Here is a 6,966-nt window from a genome sequence, read left to right on the forward strand (position 1 = left end):
GATAGAAGGAGAGCTGCCACATTCTTCGTGTTAACTGTAAAGTCCACACTACAAGCACCTTAGGAAAAATGCAGACACATATCACAGGCATACCTTGTTCTTGCAGACCACTATGGATCCTTTCCATCTGTCTCGTACTTTCACGGCAGTTGACATTCTGCTGAGAGGAAAGGCAAAAAAAAAAAAAAAAAAAACAAACCACGTTTAGCACAAAGCTTCCTTTTCTGTGAAGACTACAACTGAATGGAGGAGAAAGTATTTTGCATCATCTTTGGTGCAGTTGTTGAGACAGGCCACTAGAGCTTATGCATGTTTTAGACCACCGTGCCTTTTTTTTTGGCTCATCGGCAGCTTTAGTTTCGCTAGAACTCACTTGCCTAGAGACGCGCAGGTGACAGGCACAGACACCTACGTACGTTTTCTCAAGCCTAAGTAGAGCCGCGATTTCCTCACCCGATACGTCCCAAGTTGAGTATTTTTGTTAAAGAGTACGGCAACCCGTCTGTCCTCGCGAACTCGCTGCAAAAGAGGAATCCTTTTTTCCAGGCCGTTTCTCCAGACGGTCAAGATCTTTGAAAACTGCAGTTGTGCCACCAAACCTGCTCAGGGTCCCTCCCAACCTTCGACCATCGTTAGATTTAACAGGCACACGCTCTATTCCGTCTTCCAACAGCAAAAATACATAACGCCCCCAGACCCCTAGCGCAACCCTACGGACGTCCACACGCACCTCGCTGTTTTGATGAGGAGCCACTGAGCACCCCTGCGAGCACAGCGGGATCATGCGCAAGACCAGTGTCCTGGTTTCGGCTGGGATAGAGTTAATTCTCTTCCTGGTAACTGGTATAGCGCTGTGTTTTAGATTTAGGACGAGAAAAACGTGGATAACACGCTGATGTTTTAGTTGTGGCTAAGTAGCGCTTACGCTAGTCGGGGACTTTTCAGCTTCTCATGCCCTGCCAGCGAGAAGCTGGGAGGGACCTTAGCCAGGACAGATGACCCAAACCGGCCAAAGGGACAGTCCATACCATATGACGTCACGCTCAGTACATAAGCTGGGGGAGTTGGCCGGGCGGCGGCGACTGCCGCTCGGGGACCGGCTGGGCATCAGTCGGCGGGCGGTGAGCAATCGCATTGTGCGTCGCTTATTTTGTGTATTCTTTTATCGTTACGATTGTTTCCCCTTCCTGTTCTGTCCCATTAAACTGTCTTTACCTCATCCCACGAACTTCACTTTTTTTTCCCGATTCTCTCCCCCACCCCACTTTGGGGGCAGGGGGAGCGAGCGAGCGAGCAGCTGCGTGGTGTTTAGCTGCCTGCCGGGTTAAACCACAACAACCAGCTTCACCTACGCCGATTTCCGCGAATGCAGCTTCTGAAGCTTTAAACTGAAAACCGTATCTTGACACTTTGCCGCGGCAGAAACGATCCGTAACTAGAACTCTACAAAAACGCAGTAACGCAAATTGCAAACCCACAGCAGCGACAGCTTCAGAAATATTTCTACCGGGAACAAGGGAGAAAAACAATACAGTTTCATCTCACGCACAGGAAAGCAGCAGGCAGAGAAAAGGGTCGGCATTCGTAGCCCTTGCAGAACGCAGGCATTCTCCTTCCATTCCTAAACCCGCCTCTTAGGTCGAAACATCACAACACTACTACGGCAATATCGAGAGCAGGGAACAGCAGCCCTGCCGCTGGATGTGCTACTGACTCATGCTATTTACGTAGCAGGACACCTAGACAGAGGGGCACGTTTTTCCACACACAACCCTGAACTTCCTGAAAATTTATGTTTACCAAAACGAGCCATTTGGAACACATTGCCAAACAATGTTTGGCAATAAAACTTTGATGTGTTTGACACACACAAATTTGGGGTAACTCGCTACTTGCTTCCTGCTGTTGTTGTTCTTCCTTCAGAAATTCTACTTGTAGCCAAGTTATTCGCTACCGGTTCAAGCATTTACCTTCCAGGTATTACCAGCACATTTACACAGGCGAGGAACTAAATCGCTCTTCTAAAACTACCCGAGTGAAAATTACAGCCACGAAAGAGGAGTGACAGAGAAGAAAAGGAGAGGTCAGGCAGCAAGAGAGCTCTGCAGGCTGCCACCAGTCAACATCGCACTCTTTTAAAAAAAAAAAAAAAAAAACAAAAAAAAACCAACAAACCAAAAAATAACACAAACACAAAAAGCCCACAAAAACCAACAACAAAACAAAACCTTGACGTTGTACCTTTTTTTTCTTTTGGAGCTCGTCCCTGTCTCAGCAGATTGTCTCGTCAGAGCATGAAATGCAGATGATCCGTATCCCGATGACATCTGCACGCGATGAACACGTGTTCAGAAATAGTCCAGATCTGTAAGACCGGTGTCATTTGTGTGGTTTTAATAATCATAACTCCGTTTTATTGACCGATGCATTTGCGAGGAAACTAAGTAACTTTTAAACGTAGCCTCTCCTTGGGGAGAAAAATGCGTTAGGGAGTGAAAAAAATGATGATTCAGAGCTCCCAACCACGACGGAGCAGCGGGGAAATTAACAAAAGTGAAGGCCAACAGCAGCAACACGAAGCGACATTTGGCTTTAATTCTGATCACGTACTTAAGCGGCTCTCCAAGTCTATACCTCGATCCTATGAATGACTAGCCCTTTTTTGGAAGGACCAACTTTTTTCCTTAAAAGTCCTAGACTGAAGACTCCACTGAACAGAACGTGGATTGAGCCACAGGACAACGTGCCATCAACACTCTCAGGAAAAAAAAATCAAGTAAAAATCAAGTTTAAATATCAGTTTCCATCGTGTCTCATTCATTCCGTTTCTAGTGACACCTGGGTGCTCCAAAATTCACTATCCTGACACCACGTAGTACTACAAATTGAGTTATGCCTATAAAAATAAAAGGCTATTTCCAACCTGCCCATAAAATCAGTATGAACAAACAGAAGAGAAACACTTGAACTTAAAGAAGGACACAGGCAGCTCTTAATTTTTCGTAGATGAAAGCTCATTCTTTTCCCTGAAAGGAAAACACTCGTAACTACCCGGGTTAGTTACGCTAACGAGGGTACGTAGGCACGCTCTGTTCACGGCAATTGTTCATCAGCTTTTCTGCACCGGCAGCAAATTTGCCTTTTCCCTGGGTTTGACGTGGAGCACCTGCAGCGTCCTTGAACGCACCAATGTTTCTCCCGGCTCCCCCGGCCCCACACGTGCCATCACCTGAGCAGCAAGCGGCATCAACCACGCAGGATTTTCTTCACGTGACGCAGAAGGTGACGCTGGGAAAAGAGGAGGCACAAAATGAACCTGTTTGTCACACCCAGCCAACGGCGAAAACCCAGGGAAGGATTCTGCCGGGCGGGGCCGGGCTGTGCACCCCGGCAGCTCCAGCCGGCCGGTTTCGCTCCCCTTTGCCGGGTACCGGGGAGACACCGCCGCCTCGTGCTGCCGCCTGCCCCCCGGGGAGAGCCGGGGGACCCCCACCTCACTTCAGCCCTCGGGAACGGGTCCGGGAGAGACCCTCCACGCAAAGAGAGCGGATCCACGCGTGGCGTGGATTTAATCCCCGAGGGAAGAGGCCGGGCTCCCCGCTGGCAGAAGGACAACTCGCCTCCCTGCCGCTCGGAGCGCCTTGCTGGGGACAGCCCTGCCTGCGCCTGGCTGCTCTTCAGCCGTGCTGGGAGTGCAGTCTGGCCGACGGATGCTCCGGCAAACAGACACTGCAGCGAATCGCAGCTCCCGCTCGTTACAGCTGCTGGTAATTTTGCCTCTGGCTAAGGCATGCCCCAGACAGCGGACACCTCGTCTCGTTCCAGCTCCTGCTTGCGACGGTTCTGGCTAATTGAAGCTCCAGCTCTGCAGCGTTGATTTCAGCTCCTTCTCCTTACAAGCTCCAGCTGTTTGCAACAGCCTGGGCTTTTGACAAGGTCGTAAACCAACCGCTGTCAAAACTCGACTATTAGGATAAAATATCATAGTTGGACATTGTATAAACATTAATCAGTTTGTAGGACTAACCAGTTAATAACTATTCGAAGCAGTCGACAAGCAAGAGCTGGACTCGAAGAGGGCGTGCGGGGTCTGAAAAGCAGAGACCACCTCTTCCCCCCAGAGACCACCGCACACGTTGAGTTGGGCCTGGTGCATGCCGGCCTCCCGCACTTCGGGGTCCGGCAGGACCAGAGCCCCTCCCCCCGGGGAGGGTCCACGCACCCTGCCCACCCCCTCCTTTCCCCTGCAGCCCCCAATGCCCTCCCACCCCCCCGCACAAACGGCCAAACCGGCTTCTGCTTTGGGCCCCCAAACCAGCTCACTTGGCACCCATTTCTGAGCCCAAAAACCCAGCTGCTGCGCCTGTTCTCAAGGCCCAAAGATGCCCCCGGGGAGGGCAAGCGCTTGTGTGATGCTTCGGGCAGAAACGGGGCTTTGAAAGGTCTGATCCCGGTGCCGGGGGAGCAGAGGCGAGCTGGCTGGGACCAGCTGTTGCTCCTGGAACAACCCCAAGTCCCTGCTCCGAGGTCTTCCCCTTGGGGCCCTGGGGTGGACCTGTCCCTCCCCTTCAAATGCTCCAGCAGTTTCGGGGGCAGAAGGCCGTTTCTAAGCCCTCTCTCCAGCAGCTCCTCCCTCGACTCGGCCAGTGAAGCCCCCAGACTCGAGCACCTCGCTGAGGCGGGCGGCCTCCATTGCCTACAGGCTGCCCGTCTGCCTGCAGGGAGGGCTGGGGGGTCCCCGGCCCCACGGGGCGACAGTGGGGACTCGCAGGGAGGGTCTGTTTGCACACAGCGCCCCCCCCCGCCCCGGCCCCACTGCGCGGCCCCCCTAGGGCACACAGCGCCCCCCCCGGCCCCACTGCGCGGCCCCCCTAGGGCACACAGCCCCCCCCCCCCCCCAGCCCCACTCCCCAGATGCTCACAGCCCCTCCTCCGCCTGGAGCCCCCCCAGCCCCCGTCCCCGGAGCCTGCAGGACAGCCCCCCCCCCGCCACAGCCCCACTCCTCGGCTCCCCGGGCCCGCGGCCCCTCACACTCACGCTGCGCCGCCGCCTCGGTGCAGAGCCCGCCGCGCGCCCCGTTGAAATACCCTCCGCAGCCAATCAGCGCGCGGCTCCACCGCACGGCCCGCGCGGGGCACGCCTGGAGTTGTAGTCCCCGCCCCGGGAGTGCGCATGCGCACGGCGCCTCGTGCAGCCCGGCTGCCTCTACATCGACACCCGTACAATGGAGGTGATCGTGCACCGACCCTGGTGCAACCCTTGTGCCCCCCATGCTCGCAGCCCCTCCCCGGTGTTTGCAAGCGCCTCCCAGCCCCAGGACCCCCGGTGCTCACAGCACCCGACCACACCATTTTCCAGCCCCGTGGGAGCCCCAAGCTCCACTCTCAAGCCCCGCCAGGACCCACAGCCCCACTCCCCAGCTCCTTGGGGGACTGCAGCCCCCGCCCCCAGCCCCACTCCCCAGCCCCCCTAGGACACACAGCCCCACTCCTCAGCGCATCTAGGGCGCACAGCCCCGCCCAGCCCCCCTCCCCGGCCCCCTCCGGGACGCACAGCCCCCCCCAGCCCCCCTCCTCGGCCCCCTCCGGGACGCACAGCCCCCCTCAGCCCCCCCCCCCGGTCCCCCCGAGACGCACAGCCCCCCTCCTCAGTCCCCCAGGGGGTCCGCAGCCTCCCGCCAGCCCGCCGTGCCCGCGGCACCTCAGACTACTGCCGCCGCCGCCGCCTGGGTGCAGACCCCGCCGCGCGCCCCGTTGAAATATCCTCCGCAGCCAATCAGCGCGCGGCTCCTCCGGGCCGCCCGCGGGGGGCACGCCGGGAGTTGTAGTCCCCGCCCCGGAAGTGCGCATGCGCACGGCGCCTTGTGCAGTGCGGGTGCCTGCGCAGGGACCCCCGTGCAACGGTGGGGATTGTGTTGTCCGAAAAGCGGATTCGTGCCCGGCGTGCAAGTAACCAATTCCACACGCTCAGGAGAGATATTGTTTTATTCAGGCCTGGGTGCTCGGTGGACTTGCCACAAATCAAGCACACACGGTCTAATCACCTTTCTGTTTATATCCATGCTTCTCATACATATTTTAAGTTTCCTTGTTACATATGCGTTACATTTCCGAGAACTAATTATAATATTGCATCATCTTAAACACATGCGCACTAAAGCCTTTAGGGTCTTCTTGGGGGTCTTGGGTGGTCTCTGGTGGTCGGCAGGGCAGTGAACTCTTCATGAACTTATTTCCTCTTTACCTTATAGGGTCGCAATTTGTCCCTGAGCCATGCTTGGACCACGTCTGTTTATAGTTTCCATAGCTAAAATTAATTATCACTACTTCTAAAACACACACCTGTTAGTTACCTAACTTCTAAGCAACAAGTCTTCATTGTTTAAAATTACAGAAGCGAGCAATACAGTTTAGTTTGTTGTGGATTCTATCTATCACCATAGTGTTCTTAAATTAAAACATATACATCTTGATCTCCTCCAATCAAACACCTACTCACTAGCTTCATCATTCTGGTTTCTTATTAACTGGTCTTTTAACCCAGTTCTGGGTGAGGGCTATACACAGGATGATAACACTTTGAAGATTAATATTGATTAAGATTAACATTAACAATTCCCCCCTTTGAGACTTATGATGTTAAACATCATGAGCCTCATAATACTTATTTTCTACAAAAAGATACAAATTGAATCATACAACATGTAATCATAACTAAAATAACGATCAGTACCACAAACAAAAATAATTGTCTAAGCCAATTTAAATTTGGAAGCCACGAGAACAACCAAGAAAATCTAATCCTTCCAGTTCTTTAAACCCATATGCCAAATCTTTTAATTGTTGGATTTTCTTCTCCACTAACTGTGAATTATCACTTAAATTAAAACAACACATTCCTTTAAATTCTTCACAGCCATGATTGTGTCTTAAAAGTAAATAGTCAATTGCAGCCCTGTTTTCAAG

The 6,966-nt window shown here is 53.4% G+C and overlaps 1 long non-coding RNA gene across 2 annotated transcripts; it reads right to left on the reverse strand.

Moving 5' to 3' along the window:
• Positions 1-568: 568 nt before the first annotated feature.
• On the reverse strand, positions 569-5,120 carry LOC142077102 (uncharacterized). Of its 2 annotated transcripts, none has more exons than XR_012671554.1 (3): positions 5,039-5,120; positions 3,230-3,288; positions 569-2,327 (listed from the first exon to the last, which is right to left on the reverse strand). It is a non-coding gene; the product is annotated as an uncharacterized LOC142077102 (long non-coding RNA). The 2 variants fall into 2 exon arrangements; XR_012671553.1 differs by having other exon boundaries at positions 569-2,365.
• Positions 5,121-6,966: the final 1,846 nt, after the last annotated feature.

The sequence above is a fragment of the Calonectris borealis genome, unplaced genomic scaffold (assembly GCF_964195595.1).
Source record: "Calonectris borealis unplaced genomic scaffold, bCalBor7.hap1.2 HAP1_SCAFFOLD_155, whole genome shotgun sequence".
NCBI classification, from domain to species: domain Eukaryota; kingdom Metazoa; phylum Chordata; class Aves; order Procellariiformes; family Procellariidae; genus Calonectris; species Calonectris borealis.